General features: G+C 38.8%; 1 protein-coding gene across 4 annotated transcripts in view; it reads right to left on the minus strand.

Annotated features, from left to right (window-relative positions):
• The window catches only part of CD36 (CD36 molecule (CD36 blood group)), a 74695-nt gene that overhangs the window by 39030 nt on the left and 12068 nt on the right, over window positions 1-23597 (minus strand). The window contains exon 1 of one of the 4 annotated variants that reach the window (XM_045793384.2): window positions 15769-15939. The exons of 1 other annotated variant lie outside the window; for it this stretch is intronic. The gene's annotated coding sequence lies outside the window, so the exon portion shown is untranslated. Of the gene's footprint in view, window positions 1-2869; window positions 2889-11853; window positions 11984-15768; window positions 15940-23597 lie in introns of those variants that run through there. 2 more of the 4 variants (XM_045793380.2, XM_045793383.2) reach the window with 2 other exon arrangements.

Raw genomic sequence — 23597 nt, forward strand, 5'->3', positions numbered from 1 at the left:
GGACCAAGTTTGAATTTAGAGTTCATCGCCTCCTAAAGCGTGTGACCTGTTAACTACTTCATCTCTCTTAGTTACAGCGGCAATGCTGCCTTCTCAGAACTGTTGTAAAGATGGATGGTGGTCATGTAAAGGGTTTAGGACAGAGCCTGACATATAGTGGCTAATCAATACCTGCCATGCTGATCACTGCTTATTAAGTATTTCGTTCAGGGAACTTATTAGAGTAATACGGACAAATAAGAAATATTGAAAATTATAAAAAGGTAGAGAATGAGAAGTTTCTTTCAACCCCCAATTCAGGTATGTTCTCCCCAACCGCCTTTGGCTTTATGAATTTTAAATTTACATACATATGTATATAGAATAATACATATACCAAATCATACTTTCTGCAACCTGACTCTTCTCAAATTCTGTGCCTTGGAGATGTTATCATATTTTGGATAGGGTGAGTGCTCCCTTTTTCCATTATTGAAAAAATATTCCATAGTAAAGGATGTATTGTCTTTTAAATAACTGATCTCTTATTTAATGGGTACTTTTTTATTTGCAGTTCTTTGATCTTACCAAAAAATGCTAAACATTCATATACAGTTTAAAAATTTTTTGCGTATAGTTGACACACAATGTTTCAGGTGTACAACACGGCGATTCAACATCTCGTATGTTATGCCACGCTCCCAAGCGTAGCTCCCATCCGTCACCATACAACACTATTACAGTATCGCTGCACATATATGTAGTTTACCTGTTCTAGGACACCAGGAAATAGCAGTGAGTGACATTTCTAGGTCAAAAGTGTGTACCTTTGTGTGGGGGGGTAGAGTTTTACCAAATTTCTGCTCATACATCTACACCACGATGTGTGAGACTGCCTGTCTGCATACACACTCATACTGGTTGATACTGAATTTTGAGTTTTTAACAAGTACTTTTTTATGGATAAATAATCAAATGACTGAAGTTTAACCAATTTTCTTAAGTATATTAGCCATTCCTATTTTAAAATGTTTGTGAGGGGTGCCTGGGTGGCTCAGTCAGTTGAGTGTCTGACTGTTGGTTTCGGCTCAGGTCCTGATCTCTCAGGGTCATGAGACTGAACCCTGCATGGGTTCCGTGCTCAGTGGGGATGCTCTCTCTCCCTCTCCCTCTGTCCCTCCCCATGCTCTCACACGCACTGTCTCTAAAATAAATGAATAAATCTTTAAAATATTTGTGATTATATTCTTGTTCATCTTTTTTTCCCATGGATTTGTTTGTCCTTTCCTTGTTAATTAGTAAGGAACTGGCCAGTCGTCTAACATTTGACAGTTTAAAAAAATTTTTGACAATTTGAAACTTTTTTTTATAATTTTATACTAAAATTTAAAATTTTTACGCCATTAACTTTCACAGTAATTTCCTTTTAAATATTGTGACATTCTTTGACTCTCTTCATTTCAAACATATTAAAAATAATAAACCTCCTTTTAGTATTTGTATGGTTTAAATCAAATCCTTTGTAACAGTATTTTCAGATAAGCTGATTCATGGAATTTAACACTTATGAAGTAAAAGAGGAAGAGTAAAGTAAGTTGAGTAACAAATATTGCAACATATTTGAGAAGCAGATGATAGACGCATTGTAAGGACTCTTAAAGAGGGGTCACATGGCCTGAGTTCTGATCACTGCTTATTAACAACAAGATTTGTGGACTCGGTAACACATAGTCATCGTACTTCTGATTTCCTTTCTTGCCAAAGAGGATAATCACACAGAATCCACCTACAGCCTCAGGCTGAAAGATCAACTCAGATACTAGGATTAAACCTAATGTAAATCTGTATGCGGTTTCTACTAGGAGATAGAATTTTTTAAGGGATTTTTTTTTTTTTATTTACAGTTCAGGAAACTAAAAGAAGAATCTTAGTATAATATACATTACAATATTAGATTTATGGGTATGCGAAGACCTATAAATTATGATGACACAATAAGGGAGCTCAACACACTGCAGGCTTGTTGACCTAAGTCTTTCTTTCACCTGTGTTACCTCACTGACCTGTCATACCACCTCCCTGGCTCTTTAGACGATGGAGGTCACGAAGCTAGTATGTGCCAAAACAATGATTAAAACCCAGATAGACTGAGTGAAGAGCCTATACTCTTTTCTGAAAGAGAAAAAGATAAGTTCTTGATCAATATCTAATTTTGCATATTCTTTGACACAATTGAGTAACAATTTAAAATAACCTGAGGTTACAGTGAAAAGAAAATGATATCTAACCGCAACAGAGAATGCACAGTGAACATAGTCCCTAAGCGGTAACTAATAGAATTATTTTGAAATTAAATAAAATCCTTCTAAAGGCCTGTAAACTATCTCAGAACATTAGTTACCAGTGTCAAACCGTAAGTAAAATCTGTTTAACACTTTAATCTTGGGGGATAACTAACCATAGAGATTTACACACACACATATGTGTGCATATTTATGCACACATATGTACACACACAATTATGTGTATGTGTATAAACATACATCTATTATGTTCAATTGCTACCTTGCTTATTTGTGAAAGCATTAAACCAATGACATGCTTTACCTGCTTTCTATGGTGAGGAAGGACTTCACATGCAGGAATAAAAATAAGTCAATACAGATGTACAGAATTAAGACATAACAGTATAATGTAATGCCAGTGAAAGCTTGAGAGACTAAAACAGAGGCTTTTAAGATGGCCTTAAAAAGAGAATTTCAAGAACATCATTAAAGGTAAAATGCAGATTGCCACGTAATTACGGTTTAGATTTAAATCATGCAATCTAATGAATCGAAACACAGGATAAAAGCAAAGGTACTGTATTAAAATTAGAAAATAAACTTACCCATGTTTAATAGAAGCCATGGTAGGAGCTGTGTGTAAAAGAGATTAAAGAGAGAGCACCTCTGTGTAAGTGGCCAGGGCTCATGTGGGCAGGGCCAAATCAATATGTAAATTTCACAGGCCATCTAAAAATGTTGACAGACCTAATCTTTACTTCAACAGTTTGCAAAGCCGACTCAACTCTGTAAGGGGGAAGAAAGTAAGTCTCCATTTACATGATACTAGGAAACATGAGGAAAAGGTATGATCAGCACAGTTGTCAGAGTAATTTGTGCTCATAGACTAAATGGAAAATTATTAGGGGGAAAAAGAGAAATATTCAGGTAAAAGGATAACTAGGTCTAAAAACATGGCATGGTGAAATAGTAGGGGAAAAAGCACAATAATCAATAAAGAAAACAAGCATTTAGTTAACAAATGCCAAATTAGAAAAGGTTGAGAAAAAATACATACAGCCAATTAATTTGAAATTTCACAGGACAGAAATATTAAAAAATGACTGAGTTGAGGGTGCAGCACATTTTATTCTTAAGAAATGTAATCTGACTACAGATAGCCCCTGAAGTGGGGTCTTAAAAATGAAATAAAATAATTTTAAGACGGGTTAGAGAAATCCATTTACATTCGTGTTAGCTCATGGCTTCATCAAAATGATGTCCTTAAAATGCTGAAATACCGGGTTTTTTACTGTTCAAGCACCAGTAAAAAATTGAAGTGTGGCAAATGTATAACAACAAAAAACTTTACACAAAGAAATCAGCTGGATAATGAGAATCAAAGTGATTTTGTTCCATTTAATAGACATACTAACCACACTAGACAATTACGAACTTAATTATATGGACATCCATCCCCCCGGACAGTCTGTTACCTTAAGTTTAAATATACACAACACGCGGATATTAGATTCCTGTAAGAGTTAAATGTACACGTATGTATGCATATGTGCATACACACGCATGCACTCACGCACGCACACATATGTGCACACATATGCACCCAATTTTCCAGGGACGTAGAAGCAGACCTAACTAGGTTTCTTTTCAAAGATGAAAAAAGTTCCTAAGATACATGTTATACAACAATAATTTATTTTTAAAAAATCACCGCACAGGAAAAAATACATTCCTGATGCCTTTTTCTGTTTGTTTGAAGTGGGGAAGTTTGACACAGAAAGCATCACTTGGCACAAACCCTGCATCTGAGTGACGCGGCAGCCTCTGCCAGAAGGTTTAAGGGAATATCGAACAGTCTATGGATCCTAGAGTGAAATCAAATCATCATCATCATCCGGGCTGGTTCTTAGTGGGCTTAAGGGCAGGGTTTGCTCTTGGACAAGCCTGAGTTTTCTGTCTTCAAAGAGACCAACAAGTTTGGTTTAGAGTGCTACTTTTCAAGGAAGAACTCGAAATATATTATGGATTCAAAGTGGGAACATTTTACGCTAGGTGTATTTTTCAGTCTGAATAAAGCCTCCTACAATAGTTTGTAAGAAAAACAACAAAAACATTGAATATATATACATGCACAGACGGTATATAAAATACATCTGATAAAACTTCCAGAAGCAAATACTGACCTGGAAAGGTTATGAATCATTTAGCTCACGTCCTTTACATATTTCAATGGTCATATTCCAGATATCATCAACATTAGAATCGACAGAATAAAACGTGGTACACTACCACTCTGTGACGCTTTAGATACAGGGCTTCAGCGTAATTCTAAAATCTCCAAACCCTGAAACTGGCCTCCGTGTGTCCCTGTGACGGCTGGGTGTCTGCATGCATGAAACAAATTACAACTCAGCAGAGGTGGAGTAAGACCTTCCCTTTGTCATCTCCACACTTCAGTTCTGAATCATGAAGAAGCTGGACTCGCCTATTAACCTTCATTTTGGCTCTGACACTTCAGTAGCAGAGTTAAAGCTTGCCTTGCATTTTGGGCCATTGAGAGAGAAACTGATAAAGGAAATCACCTTGTGGTAACTGTATAGGGAGGTTCGGGGAGTTCAGGCACCGTCGACCCTGTCTCTGTACCAGTCTCTGTCATCCTCCTCGCTCTCCAACAAGCAGCAGAGGACTCAAAACACGTTTCTCATGACCACCCCTTTCAGATTCCTGAGGGTCACTCTTCTCTTTTGCTCTGAGGGTGTGATCAAGTGAACAACAGCAGCTTGTAGAATGTGAACTGCTCCGGAACGTCACCCTGGCACTACTCTGCTAGTCCTGCTAGTTTTGCCCTGTTAATGGCCTCCTCTCTCCTGTGTGACTGCTGGGACACAACCAGTTTCTGGGCTCCCGGGGCTGAGGTCCCTCAGTTGTGGTATGTAGCAAGGGAACTACGCGCCTCCACAGCGCGTCCCGTCCCCGGGTGAGGATGCGCGTGTGGGTCGGAGGGCTTACGTTCTCCGAGGACGTTGCGTCGGACCCCCTGCCACTCCTGTTCACCACACAGTGCTTTCCTGTTCACCACACAGTGCTTTCCTGTTCAGAGTGAACGCTGAGAACATCACTGCTTTCCCAAGCCGCACATACAAGGCCTGGAGCAGCATCCTCCATGTATTCCAAGGGGTAAAAACCATTTTCTGGGTATGATCCAAGAATGCTGCTAGGCCTGTTTTGCCTCTCATTTCCTACAACTCCTCAGGGAAAACTGGGTCATCATGGTAGGTTGGAGAAAAGAAGGCTATCATGAGTAAAACTGGGAGCTGAAGGTAAGTCCATAAAAGCATGGAAACCATACCATTCCACAAATTAAGTCAACTCAAAATTAAAAACCATGAAAATACTTCCTATGTTATAAAGAGGTATGTCACCAAATATGTTTTTCTAATAATAAGCCTCTCTTTCACGAGCTTCTCTGGTCTTAATTTTTCCTTCGTTTCTTCCTTGGTAACCCTACATGTATCTGTCCTGGTTGAGTTCTGTGTGACTATTTGACATTTCATTTTTATCTTTCTAGTAGTCTCTCGAAAAGGTCCATGATTTTGGCTGTGTAAAGTTGCAGTTGCATCCAACTTACTTAGTGCAGTTGCATTTACAAAAGCACAGCAATCCCTAAATCAGCGGAAATCATGAATTCATTTGACCCTTCACTCCTTTTACAAACAGGCTCACATTATCACTTAACAGTTATTTCTGTTTTGAAAAGCATCCAGCCTCCAATGGGAATTCAGTACACCAAACATTACCAAAAAATATTCTACTCAAAACTTTGCCTTGTCACTTATTCTTTTAACCTCATATTTACCATCCTGTGCAGTACAAAATATTTAAATTCTTCAAACTATGGAACTCAGAGAATGAAGATTAAATTACATTTGTGTTATTTACTAACCTCTCTCCGGCTTAACTGCCATGTCACCTAGGCTAGGGAAAAAACACTGTGATTTTCTTTTTAAGTCTTTTGGTGCAAATTTATTACTTGGAAAACTTTTCTTTCTAAAATATCCTGCCACCATATAGGTCACTCTTTCAATCTTCATCCAATCCTGGGCAAATAAAATTAAAACTGAGAATAGATAAATGTCTGGGTTTTGTTTTTTTTTTTTAAGTCCAATACATAAGTGTTAAGTTTTGGGAAACTGGCTTTGATTTTTAAAGATGAAACGTAATGAATAAATCTGACTAAATTCAGCCATTTTAATTGACCAAATTATGGTCCGCAAGGGTTATTTCACTTGAGAATTTCCCAGAGGAAAGAACGACAGTAACATTTCTTCAGGAACTTCACACCCTCAGATCCTTAGTGCCTCCCGCGTAGGGAGGAGCAGCTTGTGACCTGGAAGCCATGAGTGGCTGACTCAGGTTTTGGAGATGCCCTTAAATACTGAGTTCAGAAGGAAATATTCAAAAACTGACTCCATGTTTTGATTTATAAAGGTTTTGATTCTAGAGGCATTGCCTCTAGAATACAAATGTTCCATTTAATATTTTCCTTTAATAGGGAGTGTTACCAGAACACATATTTTCCTCAGGACTCACAAAGATATTGGTCAACATTGCTCAACATTGGTTGCTCAATATTGGTTCTGTTATTATCTCTCCCTCATCCCCATCCTCGATGTAGGAGAATAAGGAAACATATACTCATACTGCTGCAGGACTTCTTAAAACCTCAATGAAAGTCAATCTAAGTCAAAGCCAACACCCAAAGAGAGAGAAGAACAGAGAAAATTAAGGAGAAAGAACCAGCAAGTTTGATCCAACTATGCCTAGAGTTTTCGATTATGTGGACCGTCAAAAATCCCTGTATTGATTCAGCTAGTTTGAGTTGAAAGCACCCAAACTAATACATTGAGATTCTATGTAAAATGTGGACCTTAGATCACATATATTTTAAACAACTAAAATATCTAACCAAAGTTCTGGCTCATTAAGTGTGGTCAAGAAACACGACTTAACTAGGAGGCCTTTAAAGAAAAAAAAAAAGGCAAGAAATATGGTTTTCTACACCATATGCAACAGAGATGTTAATATTAAGCACATATAAAATACCATGTAACTACATTTTCTTCTATGTAGCTCCAGAACTCTTTAGTGTTATACTCATAAAAAGCGTTATAAAAAGCTCAATTCATCATTTATTTGTTTATTCATGACTTGCAAGGGAGCCCGTCACAATGGAGCTCCCTGTAATGTACTCACTGGGAACTGTGTTGGTAGTGTTTATCATTATATCCCAGATTTTAAAACCGTGCCTGCCACATGACAGGTGTTCAAATATGTGTTGAATAGATATTGAAAAACCTATCCTATAGGTATCACAGCATAGATTAAAAAGCGGCATGGGTATGTTCAATACTTTGGTAGGAGAGGAGGGACTAGGTTATCTGATATCAAGTTTAAAAGGACTGGTTATATTCCAGGTGTTGTTTGTTTTAATTCAGTAGACATCAGGCATGAAATCAAACAAAGAACAGTTGTGATCTGCTTTAGGCAAAAATCTACATGTATTGAACCAACAGTCTGATTCTCCCACACTAGAAAATATCCTTACGAAGGGCTTTACTTCTGTCATTCCACAGACACTTACTGAGGAAGCGCGATGCAAGGACGAAGGACATGCTCCTCCGCCATAAGCTCTTTGCAAACATTTTAAATGATTTTGAATACACCAGTTGTGTTTACGGGTCCACAGCAAGGAAGAGACATATTACTGCAGTGCAGACTTCTAGGGTCGCCTGAGTTGTTCACTTGCTTGGGCATCCGACTCCTGATTTGGCTCAGGTCATGATCTCGGGGTCAAGAGACTCAGCCCAGCCATGAGATCTGCGGGGAGTCTGCTTCTCTCCCTCTCCCTCTGCTCCTTCCCCACCCACGTGCGCATACACGCCTCTAAAATAAATCTTTAAAAATGAAGATTTCTAAATTTGTTAAAAATTATGATTCAGTATTAGATGTAGATCATTAATAAGTGATTGTGTTGTATTGTTTCGCCTGTTAGAATTTTCCCAAGTTTTCCAAATATTATACTGTACCATCTAATTTCTACATGCCAATCTATCTCTTTGTAAACTAATTTATATGATCCCTTGCTAATAGTTCGATCCCTCTGGGTTGTCTAGAGGATTTGTTCTGGACTGCTCACTTATTTTGTTAAAAAACAGCGGGACTTTGTCTGACTTCAAAATGCACCTTTGTCAAAGGTGCTCGTATACGCAGTCATTGGAGCCTTAAACAAGCACCCCTGGGAACCGGCTTTTCTGTTCTGATAGCAGTTAGTTCAAGAAAAATGGCTTAAGTTCTGTCTTTGTACTTTTTTCCACCTGTGAGATGAGACATATTATCATTAAGATGGGCACTGCCCAGCTGAAGAGACATGCTGGAAGATTCCAGAAAAACAGATCAGTTTCAGAATTCTACAGGAATGAATAAAGTAAAAAGAACAAATTGAAAATATCACCAAATGTATCCTTCCTTGTCCCATGAAAACCTGAGCCACACTGATTTTTTTACTCTCAGGAGAACCTTTAATACAATGAACTCTTAAATATCAAAACAAAATGCATAAATGCCAAAACCCAGGAGAGAAGGACAGTCAGGAGAACCTGGTATCATTCTTTCCTCAGGAGAGGCTTCGGCGCTAGCTCTGCTACGGACTGTAATAAACATAGGAAAGTTGGGATCAACAGGGAGATAAGAGAAATACAACACCCACCGAGGAAGAGGTGCAGACATTACAGTTACATATAGCATGAATGTATAAAAAATGTGAAAATGTGTCATTAAAATCTGAAAACATATCTAAAAGCTGAAAAGGCTAAACAGTTGCAAATGTACTATAGGGAGCAGATACTCAAACTGAGGATGAGAGCAGGCCTCTAATGGCTTTTCCATTATTGCAAAAAGGTGCTTTTCAAATTAATTATCTAATACATTTGTGTGTCAGATGACATGGTATATCACTTAAGGTGTAAGATTATAAAAAAAAATATGGTAAAACACATTTTTCATATGCAAATAGTTAATATAAAATGAAAATATCACTAAATTGTACAACATAACATACATAGCTACATTTACTAATTACTTGTACCAAACTGTTAATCTAAGTCAAATTTACAGAACCTTTTTATAATCACATACTTTACTAGTCTTGCTTTCTCATGCTTTTAATTTATGAAAATCCTAATATATAAAAGCAAGATAGGCAATGGAATAATAACCAGTAGACATAATATACTTGAAATAACTAAAATTACACAGTAAATTTAAGCTTAATTTTCATGTAGTTGCTTATCCATTATAAACTATAGGTCGCTATTTCAAAATTTGGTAATCTGTGATTTTATTTTCAGTTGGAGTGCATAAATGATAAAAAAAAAAAAAACTGTTACAACAGAGGATCTGACCTGAATATTCTTACCAGCGAAGTATGGAGACGTGGCACAGAGCCAGCTACGTTGGCTCTGCATTCACTGATAAGTCGGGTTGCCATAGCAAGCCCATAGTCACTCAGTTTCTAAGCAACCCAAGACTCCACAGACTTCAGATACTTAGGAATTCACTGATCTTTCATCATCCTTAAGGGAGAAATAGGAAAACCTGTGGTACCAAATTCAGTGGAGGATTCCCTGCTGACCCAATAGAGTGGAGACCTCCTAAAAAATCCATTTAATTCATCAAATAATAATATTTATAGTGGGAAATTGATTATCAAAGTGTTAAGTGGATGATATGAGGTACAGAAAATGATCAGTACCAAGTATGGGTTGGGCAGACAAATATTCATTGAAGAAATAAGTAAACAATCCAACTGTCTAAAGACAAAGTCGTTTACATAATGCTAGCATTCATAAAGTCCTAGCCCTTTAGTATAAAAAAATATCTGTTTAGTAGCATTACCACACAGCATGTCATTTCAATTTTTTTTTTAATGGTTTACATTTAGGTAACATATGTAATTGTAAATCCGTAATGGCCTGTGATCTGGTACTGAAATGTTTAATTATGGCTTATCTAGAAAGTTTAAATAATATTAACTACCCAGATGTCAAACAGAATTGTCTAGGTCTGAGGTACAAGCAAGGTCATAAATTATTCTTCGAATGAGGCTGTATTAGCATTTCCTGTCCCTGTCTCTGTCAAACACTCTCTCTCCTCCTTCCCCTGACTTCACGCATTACCCCCAGAGGTGAACCTAAAGCTGTCTGTAATTCACAAGGTTCACTTTCCAACTATTGAAGATAATCACAGTGAAATCAGGTTAAGGCATACAGACGCTGTTTGCTCCTGCCGAACACTGTGTCACGGTGCAGGCCAAAATAAAATGCCATGACTAGAAATGATTGTATGTGACCCATGAAATGATTCTGCCGGACATCTGTAAAAACGTTCACCTAATTCTAGTACCTGGTCTTTGATGCCTCCCATGATCACTCCATGTAGCTGGTTCTGACCATGAGAAACAGTGCAGGAGTGAGGTGGGAGTTGAAAACTGCCTTTAATTTAATGGCTACTTTTTTTTTTTAAGATTTTATTTATTTATTTGACAGAGAGACAGCCAGCGAGAAAGGGAACACAAGCAGGGGGAGTGGGAGAGGAAGAAGCAGTCTCCCAGCAGAGGAGCCCGATGCAGGGCTCGATTCCAGGACTCTGGGATCACGCCCTGAGCCGAAGGCAGACGCTTAACGACTGAGCCACCAGGCGCCCCTAATGGCTACTTTTTAAACGTTCCTTCCTATATCCTGGTAGCCTTTGAATCAAAGATTTGGTAATCCAAGTCAGGTGACCAAGTTCTCTTACCTGAGTATGACATCAAGTTGCAAAGTCACCTCTCAAACAAGTCACAGTAGCCACCTGTTGACTAGAGCCACACCAGGAATGTCAGGGGGACAAACTCTGCCTGTGACCTCTACCAATTACTGTCCACTCTAACTGGGGAAGGACAGCTGCTTCTGTCCCCAAGATTGGGGAGACAACCACTCTGCCTCACAAATCTTAATTTTTGAGAGTCCAAAACTTGCATAATGATATTGTAACTGCCTCTTCATGTAAAAAGTGACCATCTGTAATTTAACAGTCTTCCTGGGCATAGATATTCTTAAGACTAAAAGATAACCGGGCATGAATTTGCCCTTTTAGTATGTTGTTGTTCCACTAAGATATTCCTCCGTTGCTGCACGTATATAAGCACTTGTATGTTGGAGGGTCTGGATACTTTCAAATACTTTTTAATATCCTCTTATCACTTAGCATTGTACTTATCACTGACAAGATCACAGCAAAGTCACTACACCTGACCAACACTTTCCATTTTCTTTTAGATACAACTTCTTATCTAAAAGCTTGGGATAGGCTGCCTGTATGTCTGGGTCTCAAATACTCGCCGAGAGAAGAGAAAAATACAAGTAGAGCTTACACTGGGCAAGAAGAGAGCAAGAATCAGATCACCGGAGAGATTTTAGTATTGCGGGCAGCAGTCTTGAGTCCTATGTTGTTAAGCTAGAAAACGTCACAGGGATTGCATAAGCGTAATTACCAGTTTGAAGTCCGATGAAAAAGTGCGAGGCCGCCAATATTAACTCACTTGCAAAATGCTGGTTGGAAGACAATGGAATGAACACTGATAACTGTGGTCGAATTTGCCCCAAGTGCTGGGTCAGATCACTGCTGTACATTAGTCAGCCCCACCTCCGAGGATCCAAGAATGGCTGCGGAATTCTGAGTGACAGTCCACTGAGGCAGTGGGATTCCTAAACCAAGTAAGCCCTGTCGCCAGGGTTTACCAACCCCCCCAGCTTGAAAGTGAGCTGCTCCTCACCCTGGTTCTTTCCTTACAAGACTGAGAGAGAGAGAGAAATAGAGAGAGAGAGAGAAACAATTACTCTGTGACGTTTAAAAGAACACAGAAGCAGGTCCCTCTCCAGGGATCTCCCTACTTATTTTCTCAAGGCAATTCCCTTGACTCTTCATCCCGAGTCTTGTTATAGGGCTCTACAGTCCTCCTAGGAACCACATAACAACAGGCACACTTGTCTTTAGGATAAGAAACAAAGCATCGCTGACTATCCTAGTTTGTGAAAGCTGGAGATAAGAGGCTTCTGGTGCAGGGCCTTGCAAAATGAACAGGTTCAGGTCTACAAGAATCATGACATTATTTTGCCATGTGAGAGAACCAGGATGGCAATATTTGGTGGGTATATTATTACATATGCAACTCATCAGAATAAAAAATTAAAACAAAGACACTCCGAAACCAAATCAAGCCATTATGTTATATGCTAAATTGGACAAAATAAAATACGATTTTTCCCACATCATTTAGGCAATAATTCCCTGGGGATTACTGTTGATGACATGCATCCTTATCCATACACATATTTGATAAAGATTTATCCCATGGCCACCATGTGCCCAGAAGTCTGCCACAAAACGGAAGAAAGCATAACTCCTACCATGACGTTTTCGGTAATGTACTTCAAATACTACCATAGAGAATACAATGTGTGAGTACTGAGCACTTTTAAGCTACCTTCTCAATATGGGGGGCTACCCTGGACGTGAGCATTCATCGAGCTATTCAGCACGTAACCAAAGTCTATAATTTCGTTATCTTTATCTCCTAAAATCTGAAAATGTCCATAAAAATATAATATGAGGTTTTCAGTGGTGAAATGAAGACTTAGAGTTAACTAGACATATGGCTAACTCCCTACTCTTAACATCGCAGGCTCTTAATACCCACCCAGCCCTGTCGCCAAAGGCTCGGCTGAGAAATGGCCCACTGCCTAGTTTGGATGGGGGGTATTCCCGGTTATCTGCCTAGGACTGGCGCTTAGCTGAACTCCGTTGTTAGCCTGTTGAGCAAATGCCTCTGAATCGTCCGCCTGAGAACTCCTGAGCCCCCTGAGCATGACGGCTGCGCGGAGCATGAGTGACAGGTTGAATTCCTTGCTGCTCCTCTGCTTCAGTCAGAAGCCGGCTAACAGAGCTTTCACTTGTCCGTTTTGTGAAGGAGATCGGTAGCTCTCCCTGCTGCTGGTTCCTGAGGGCTCCCCGCAGTTACTAAGGTAACCCGTTAACAGTGTATGCTCACGTTGGCTTGGCTCGTTCGGCAACAGCTACCTTGCAAGGAGCTCACATTCTAAGGACGCAGCTCCCGCGCACAAAGGATAGTTCTCCGTCAATATTCTAGGGTAGAAGACCACAACGTTTCCGGCCTCCCAGAACATCCACATTTATCCAGATATAAATAACAGTGACTCTTCGTTCAAAGACCTTTCACCCACTTCTGTGCATGACACATTTCTTCTCTCTGTTCACGACCTTTATACTGCAGAAATTGAAGGAATCTTAGGAATCATCTGGCCCCAATCATTTAACAGAAGAGGTTACAGGGACCCAGGGAGCTGGAATGCTTTTTCTACATTGTCCTAATGGTTTTCAAAAAACAAAACCAAAAAGCAAAAAAATAAACAAAACCTCAACCAGAATACTGCTTTCTTTTTCTCCTTATGTTTCTATTTTCTCCAATTTTTACCTCTTTTTCCACATATCTTCGTCCAGGTTCTGGCTTGATAATTTGTTAAGGCAATGCTCCAATTGTTGTGTGTGTCCCATTATTCTCTGTTCTTCTTCAGCGATGCTATCTAATTAAATTAAATATTCGGTTCCAGGATAATTAGAATAATTTACCCCTCTTCTTGATTTCCATATGCAAGACCTTGTTAGTAGAGCGAAGTTTTCAAAACTATTCTGGTTCTTTGCTTTTTTGACTTTTCAAACTTGATTTTAAATATTTAAACATTTAAAAATATTTGACTTATTAAATATGAGAATAAAACATTTCTATTTGATTAATATACTCTAGTTCTTCCCTTTCACATGGGACAATGTGAAAAGTTCTAGAATGGGGCAAGGGAGAAGACAGATATTTGTTAATTCTGTCATTAGGTATTGTTCGCCACATTTTCACAGAGGAGGTAACTAACACAGGGAAAACTAGGAAAATCAGATAAATGCTAAGACTTTCAGTATTAGTATGCAATGGATGACCTTGAGTTTATGCATCGAAATGACAAGTAATATCAAAGATTAGTAGAAAGACATAAGAATATATGGTTACAGACAAGCATTTCCTTGCCCAGATCTAAATCTTGACCTTTTGTCAAAATAAAGCTCTCAGCAGATACATTGTGCTGTGCTACTTTGAGGGTTTAGAATTATTTTCATTACTTTTATAGAGAGATTATAGTTAAATAAAAGTGGATAAATTTGTTGTCTTAAAAATCTATTCCTCTTGGCACTGGTTATTTCTGGGTGCAGAGTTTATGAAAGTAATAAGATAAAACCTTATCTTCAGGGACTGAGAGACAGACATACAGAAAAATTATCCTCACAGGACAACAGGTGGTCTAATGGAAGGTTTAGGGCACAGTGGAGAACTTGCAGAGGGCGGAGGTCTCAGAAGGAGAAATGCCAAGCTTAACAGAGAACTATTTCTAGTTCCTTCCATAAGCATATGAATCAGACACCAATTACCATGTATTGGCCAACAAAGAGAAGGGTTAAAGGCAAAGGATATTTCTCCATCTTTAGAAAGATATAATGGTTTCTACCAGAAGGCTAGTGACTTCAAGGAAGAAAATATAAAAACTCGTGGCAACATCAAAATGAACAAGATTAGGGGAAGTTAATTTCCAGCTGAGCGCCTGCTAAGTTCAGGCACTGTTGGGTCAAAATGTGGTTTCATCTTAAAATTCAAAAGCAACTTGTATTAAGTTGCTGAGAGTTATAACTTTGCATAAGGAAGTCCAGGAAAGAACTAAAAATTCTGCCTTGAAGCACAAAAAAAAAATTGACTTAATGCTGGAAAAAAATATAAAACATACTGGATGCATTTTATGAACATCATTGGTTGTTTGGTATCTTCACAGATAATGAAAGGTCATTTAAATTTAGAAAATGAGTATAAGTATGTTGACTGTTATAAAAACATACCAATTTAATTCAAAAATAATGAAGATGAAACGTAAAGGTGTATACATAACTTTGGGAGTACCTTAATGATTTTTAAATCTAAAACTTATCAAAATGTACATTCTTATGACAGTTACAGATTTCCTGGTTGTATTAAGTAAATTTTAAGATCTTCATATATTTATATATCTCTTGTTATGGATAAAACCTATCATCTTACCGTGAATATTAGGTGTTAGAGAAAGCAAACATTCATATTCATGCCTCAGGAAACAAGAAACCTGAGGTTGTACAAATACTAATTCACAAAAGATAGAAACCCAAGTAATGCACTCTTGTTTAAATAAATAAAATGCAGGGGTGAGGGGTGGAATTTGTTTCCATTTCAAAGCACAGAGGAAAAATTCTTAAAAGAAAAATTTCTCAGTTCTTCTATTTTTCACCATAAAACATTCTTAAAATATGAAGAGCCTACCTTGCAGCCTTAGGTCAGGGAAGTTGGCTCTCTGGAAGTATTAATTGTCCTTTAATCTCCCTTAGTTTCCTCACTTTAAAAGTCTTTTCCCAATCCCAGATCACTCATTTTAAAATCTACTCCTACAGGTGCCACCCAAATATAATGCTTTCTGGTCATATTCACTTCGAGGCTTTCCTAACCTTACAAAACACAGAGGCAATGTGAGGACAGGACACTCTCAGCACGCAACCCTCCCTCTGACCTCTGTCAGGCGGTTTATCCTGGAGTCTCTCCCTTTTTATTGCTCAACTGGTTTAGGTAACAGAAAGCCAAGTCTTGCTTTCCTCTATCAAACAGGTAACTCCCGAAGTCCCTGGAGGTAGGGACTGGATTCCTTGTTCTCAGACGTCACTGAGCTTCAATGTTTAAACTCACAAATAAATGTTCAGATATATGGGCAAGCTAGAATGAGACAACTGGGCAAATAATTATTTTAATCCAGTTGTAAATACCACCTAAATGGTACCTCATGCCCCCTCTTCCTTAAGGTTAAGTGCAACCAAAGTTATTTCTCATGAGTCATTCCAGAAGTCCCCGCACTTATCTCCAGAATCTGATTGCAAGGCTGGTTGATGAAGGCTTATCGTGTGTTGGTTGACTTTTTAAACAATCATATCCCCATTTTTATTTCTTGTAATATCACGTTGTATTTAATTTGTGAAATAATCATCTTATCAGAAGCATGTTTTTTCGAAAAACCCCAGTTGTGTCATGTTGTACTGATGCTGACCCTGAGGGTGTCTACTGCAGCCCACCCAGCGTTCCAAGAAGCTGATACGGGTCTCAATGGATCTTTTGCACTCACAACCGTTTGAGGGATTATCGTTATCCCTGTATTCCAAATGGCAAAGTACCCGAGTACTGAGAGGGGAAAGGACTGACAGGTGAAGTCTCTGGCTCAACGTCAAGGAGTGCTGAGCTCTGGCTATATCAACGGGGATGCTTTTGTCTGCAAGCAACCCACTGCTCCAATAAAAGCATGGACGAACACTGACGTACTTGCCAAATAATACGTATTAGGAAATAATGATCAGTTTCTGAAATGCTACCTTTTCTCGGAAGCAGCCACTGTAAAACATTGTGCTGTCTTACCATCTTGAAAGCACAGTTATTTGATCAAATTGCCTATGCATGGGTATGTGTACGTGCCATCAACTTGAAACAGAGACCACAGAAATGCTACAGGATCTCCTGTCACCTAGGAGGGTGTGTATTTCTTCAAAGGGAGAAAATGTTCCACGTTAAGGTTTCAAAATAAAATCCCAAAGTTTAAAATAAAAATTAAGTCCAAGTTTCCATCCCTCCAGGAAAGAGAACTGTCTATCCCGACAAAGGGAATGTGGGATATAAAATTGCCTTCTCTGCAACAAGGACAAGCTGTCCTGGTAACCTTGAGAGACTTTTCCATTTGTCTTGGCAAGAGTGAACCATCACGGCTGGCAACTTTGGGAATGGCTGTTTATTACTGAAATGGAAATGAGCTTCAGAGTCACAAACTCAGGTGTGCAAAAATGAAACTATTTTTCTACCTTTTATTTTTTATTTCAAGCCTTCATTCTATCTGGTCCAGCATATTTCATGTAGCTACTTTTAAGAAACTTCCCCTTTTTTATATTTCTCATTCATTTCAGGTTTAAACTGTCAATTATAGATTTCTCAGTAGGTACTAGGTTCAGAGGGAGAGATGAGAACCCAGAACATACCCTCCCTAAACTGGTGACTGTGGGTTTCCCTGTCCTGGCCAGGAGCACTTGGCAGGTGATGGCTGTTTTTCTGTTTACTTACAGAACCTTCTAGAACCCTGAGCACACGGTTAGGGTCCCAGGGTCTTCATGAATCTGCTTCTAAACATAGCTGCCTATACACCACACACAGCCCGTGATACACCACTGCCCCGGGGCCATGATGGACACAGGGTTTTCTGAGGCTGTTCTCTCTGAGCCACATCTCGGCTCTGAGAGCCTCATACTCACCTGAGGGGAGGTTGGGGAGAAAGCTTGCCTTCAGTGATGTGTCTGGGATTCCTTCGTGTCTAAACTGTGTTCCCACTTCCATTTAAGCTTATTGCTCTTTTATCTACCTTGGGATAATACTGAGAACAATGTTTCAGATTGACCATAACTGCTTTCCAGACCTTTATTAAAACTGAAGACCTGGGGGGTGACTGGGTGGCTCAGTCCCTTAAGCGTCTAACTCTTGGTTTTGGCTCAGCTCATGATCTCAGGGTCATGAGATCGAGCCCTACGTGGGGCTCCGTGGGGCTCCACACTCAGTGAGGAATCTGCTTGAGATTCTGTCTCTCTCTCTCTCCTTTTCCCTCTGCCCCTCCCCTCTCTCATGCTCTCTCTCAAATTAAAAAAAATAAAAACTGTACAATCACATAAAGTCCATTTCTTGTTTCCACTTAAGGTCCTTTCCCAATCTGCAGCTTCCTATTTTGCAGTTCAAAGAGAATGAAGAGCGTGGGAGGGACAAAACTATGTGGATTAATATGTCACAATAACATTTTATCCTACTAGAAAAACTGTAAGATGCAGGAAACAATCACATGGAGTCCTAAGAATATATTCCCAGAACTCTTAGATCCAAGCAGAAGGAAGTGGGATTCTCAGAAAATAAAACTAGGTAATTACATAAAACATTTAGCACTGTAATTGGCACAGTTGAAAAAAGGCTCGTGAACAACCTATGTCTGGTTTGCTGTATCTAAGTACATTTAGACCAGGTGACAGGAGACTTAAACGCCTGAGCATAACCTGACAGAAAAGAATGAAGAAGGGAAAGGCGAAGTACTATTTATTTATTTATTTATTTATTTATTTATTTATTTTAAAGTTGAAAGAGAGAGAGAACACAAGTAGGGGAAGCAGTAGGCAGAGGGAGGGGGAGAAGCAGGCTCCCCACTAAGCAGGGAGCTCAATGCTGGGCTCTGTCCCAGGACCCTGGGATCATGACCTGAGCCAAAGGCAGATGCTTAACAACTGAGCCACCTGGGGAATCCAAGATGAAGTATTTTTAAAACTTTTGGTTCAACATGGCAGATTGAATGCGTTTTCACCTGCACCTGAAATTTCATTAACGTGAAAGTATTAGAGCTTACAAAAACATGATGCATGTATTCAGCCCAAATATTCAGATGAGAGGCCAGAAACAAGTCAATACTTAGAAAGCAAATGGACTAATGATAATTGCTCAGCAGACCCTAAAGTGTCAGATTCTCGGAATCTATGCCTAGAAGAGAAAGCCAATAAGAAACAGAAGGAGTCAGTTCTCCAATCCCAGGTAGGGCCATGGATTAGCAGCGTGCAGGGCCAGGGGAAGCAGGCTTGAACTTGGTTAATATGTCTGTAAGTCCTCAACCCTAGATCCTCGCTCCACATACTCCCCTCGGCCTGCTCGCTCTCCTTCCTCACCCTGGTGAAAGGCGGGGTCTTTCCTCTTTGGCAACACTGAGCCAGAGAATTCTGGACGTTAAGAGAAGGAGGCCCAGTTAGGCACATGCAGGAGATCCACACTGAAATAAGTCTAAGCAAAATTCCACATATTGATTCCTTTATCTACTGCCATTTCCAGAACTCTAGCAAGCCAGAAATGACAGGATTCTTTTCTGTGGAACTGACTGGTGTAAGAGAAATGCGTTGATAGGACTTCCTAGTGGAGGTGGGCTGAGGGGGAGGACAATGACATGGCCAAGACTTTACCTGATTCTTCTAGAGTGATACCGTCCAATAAAAGTATACCATGAGCTTCCTGTTATATATAGTTTTGAATGTCCTGTAGCCCCATTAAAAGCATAAATGGGCGATACTAATTTAATATTAATATATCATCTAGCCCAATATCATAAATACTATCATTTTTATCGATTATAATAATCCAAATACATAAATACATTAATATATATCAATTATATTGTTACAATGCATATTTAATAAAATAAAATTATCACATTATTTTTTGTTAATGACATAGTTTACGTTTTTATACAAAGTCTTAGAAGTCTGGTTTTTATTTGACATCTCATTAACCATAGGAAATAAACAGAGGGTGGCTGGGGGGATGGGGTAACTGGGTGACAGACATTAAGGAGGGCACGTGAAGTTATGAGCACTGGGTGTTCTAAACAACTGATGCATCACTGAACTCTACCTCTGAAACCAATAATATACTATATGCTAATTAACTGAGTATAAATAAAATAAAATACCACATCTCAGTTTGGACTCAGTATATTTCCAGTTTGCCAGAGCCACCTATGGCTAGTGGTTACCCTACTGGTCAGTGAAGCTCTAGAATGAGGTTTGTATTTCTTTGCCACGACTTTAAATATAAATGGAAAATCATCAGACATCTGAAGAACACCTGACATGCCAGACAAAGTTTAAAACAGACAAGCAAACGATAAGGATAAATATTTAAAAAGGGAATAAAAAATACTAAATGTTTTTGTGATTAATGTCTTTAGACAACAAAGCGAAGAGATTCCATCCTGAGACTGGTGAAACAGAAAAATCACAAAATCATAGAAAGGGAAACGAAAGGTAGCGATCTGGAAAATGTAAGCGATGATTACAGAAGTAACAGAGTCAGCAGGGCAGCTGGAATATCTGAGTCGCAGCGTTAGTTGTACAGAGGAGCCGTGAGAGCCCCACCGCAGGAGAAAAGAGCCGACATTCATATGAAGGCATTTCCAGAGAAAGCAAAATAAAACCAGAAACAAAATGAGGAAACGAGGACAGAATGGATGAATAGTTTCCAGAATTGAAGGAGGTGTCTCCAGAGTGCAAGAAGGCCCCCGGCTATAGCACAGCGGACTCACTCAATGTGTCCTAGCGGTCTGTACTCACAAGCCTTCAGACTATCAAGAAGAAACAGCGGATCTTAAAAGCCTCTGATGGGCTTGGGAGTAATGTCACACCCAAGTCAGAAAGACAGCAAAGTTGAATAGCAATGCCAGGGATTTAGAAGTCACATGTCACATGAGCCATCTCTTCAAAAATCTGAGGGAAAATTATTTCCAACTGTCATTCTATATGCAAACACATTTTCAAGAATGAGGATGAAGACATTTTAATGTTTGCAAGTTCCCAAATTTTGCTTGTCTTTTACCCTTTCCTAAGGAGCTCAAGGAACTCCCAGAATAGAAACTGCACCAAAACAAGGAAGTAAACCAAGAAATCAGAAGATGGAGGACTGAAGAAATAGCTTGTCTGTAAACTGAGAGACCAAGGGAATTTCCAAGAAGAAATTTAAAGGAAGTTTCATGGTAAGAATTATGTCACAGGCCTGGGGGTGTGGAAAGATAATATTGGATCAGGAGGATGACAGAAGATTGAAGGAGCCAATTATCATCACCAGGAAAAGATAAAATTTGACCAGAAAGAAAGCACTCATTCAAAACTTGTGGCTCTACTTTTCAGAAAATGTGTAATATGAATGCAAACGGTCAATAGTATCCAGAAGGAACCACTGGCTTGGATGAAGTATGTATGTGGAGGTAGTACGTGGAGTAGAGGGAGGGTTGTGTGTGTTCAATAAAAGCTAGATCCTTCTCTACCACAGGAGCAAATCAGAGGCTAATGTGTAAAAGACGATAGTTTTCAAGGAGTAACACTATAGGTATGTTATCTAGAAAAAGTCCAAGGTATTTTTCTCCTGGAGAGACAGAGGGAATGGGAGAAGACAGGGGAACTAGGGCAACTGAATTTTTTTTCTTTAGGTGCTAAAATATTATTTGACTTTTGTTCAATCACATTCATTTGATAATCAAATACATTTTATTTATTTATTTATTTATTTATTTATTTATTTATTTGACAGTGAGCAAGCGAGTAAGCACTAGTGGGGTGAGGGGCAGAGGGAAAGGGAGAAGCAGGCTCCCCATGAAGCAGGGCGCCCAACTCAGGGCTGGTCCCCAGGATCATGACGTGAGCAGAAGGCAGCCACTCAGGTGCCCCAGTAGAATACACTCTGAAACAATATTATATTTGAGTTGAGCTGTCCATAGTGAGGACTTACCAATCCTTTACTTTTTCTTCCTACCTTGTGGCTCTTGCCTTCACTCTCTTGGTTCTTCTGTGCCTACATTTTCTTAAGAATTCCCCAGGAAATTTATCCTCTCAGAAAATTGTTTTACTTTTTACTTCACTGAAAAGATTGAGGTCATCTGATACAGTCTCAACGTCTCTATAGAAATAGAGTAGCTGCTTCCTACAGATACTTTAGTTCCTCACCTGAGTCTTTAGCTCTTGTGAAGCTATTTTCATGTAGTTGTTCAGATTGATGCTTCTAGTACAAAAAGGGTGCTGAAATTTCTAAAACTGCTATCTTGCTGACATCATTCCTAAGTAGTCTAAAAATTGTATTGAAGTCTTTACAAATACTTGCTCTATAATTCTGTAGATCAGAAAATCAACACACCAAAATTTACTTCTGCATTGGAATTTGACCAAGATATTATATAGCCTGCTGCTTATCAGCTCCCAGCCACCTATCCAGTAAATCTAGAACACTTTTCCCTGTTGAAATTATCTTCATTTGTCAATAATTTTAAAAACATACTTGGGAAACTACAGTGTAATTGTATATACAAAAGAAAGGAAATAGAGATACAGATTCAGATAACGGATGAGCAAGTAAACTTAGACCGGAAGATTCATTAGAGATCACCTGGTACAACTTCCTCATTTTAGCTAAGAAGCAGAGAGAGGACCTTAAAATTTATTTTCTTAATATCATGATAGTAGGAAAACAGGGAACAAAGTTCATGTCTTCTAATTCTGAACCTGAGACCGATATTAAAAGATCATTTATTCTAAATGATTTATTTCTCAGATGAGGAAATAGAGTTCCAAATTTTTTTTGTATAGTTTGGCTTTCAAAATCATAACCATATGGTAATTTTGCACCCATTTTGCAGATGTGGAACTGAGACACTGAGAGTTGCCCAATTTATTCAAGGGCATGAAACTAATACGTAACACTTGAATTCAGATCTACTTAACGCCATATAAATTTTACACTTAAGAACTGCTATAGGGAAAACTCCAAGAATTTTCATAAAGCTTTTCTCCGAACCTTTTCTGGGAGAAATTATAAAGATGGAAGTAAAGAAAATTCCAAGGTTTGGATTAAAGGGGAGGAAGGGTGTTAGGGAGCTCATTTACTCATGTATTTATTTAAACACTTAGTGGCCACTGATGATATCCAGACTTTGAGCTTGGAACTGGTATACAAAGATGAATGAAAACATGTGTTTACTAGATTGTGGTTTTGTTGAAAGGAGATATACTATACATTAATGGAAGGGCTTCAGTGGATAAGTAGACATTTTCTAATCATGCAAGAGGGAGAAAAGGCAGGACAAGCAAAAAGAACAGCATGAATATATTCAAAGAAGGGAATGATGTATTTGGAAAATCATAAAATCATTTTTTAAGGAAGTAGCAAAAAGTGAATAAAATGGGGGGAAACAAGATTTTGAAGCCCCTTGCATATTTCTAAGAAACTTGAATGTTATTCTGTAAGCAGAGGAGAATCATTAAGTAACTCTAAGTAGGGGTGATGACAAGATAGAGTTTTCACTTATAAAGGGTCATATTAAAGGCAGTAAATTGGGGTGAGAGTCAACAGAAGACTAAAGAATACTGGAACGACATGAGGCTCTGAACTAAAACTTGTATTCAATCTAATGAAGAGAAGGTAGAGTCATTCTAGACAGAATCTGGAGTCTGGGAATACTTGCATTATGGCAGCAGCCATGGCGGGGGGGGGGGTGTCAAACCGAG

The sequence above is a fragment of the Ursus americanus genome, chromosome 3 (genome assembly GCF_024610735.1).
Source record: "Ursus americanus isolate L20-20 chromosome 3, mUrsAme1.1.p, whole genome shotgun sequence".
Taxonomy (NCBI): domain Eukaryota; kingdom Metazoa; phylum Chordata; class Mammalia; order Carnivora; family Ursidae; genus Ursus; species Ursus americanus.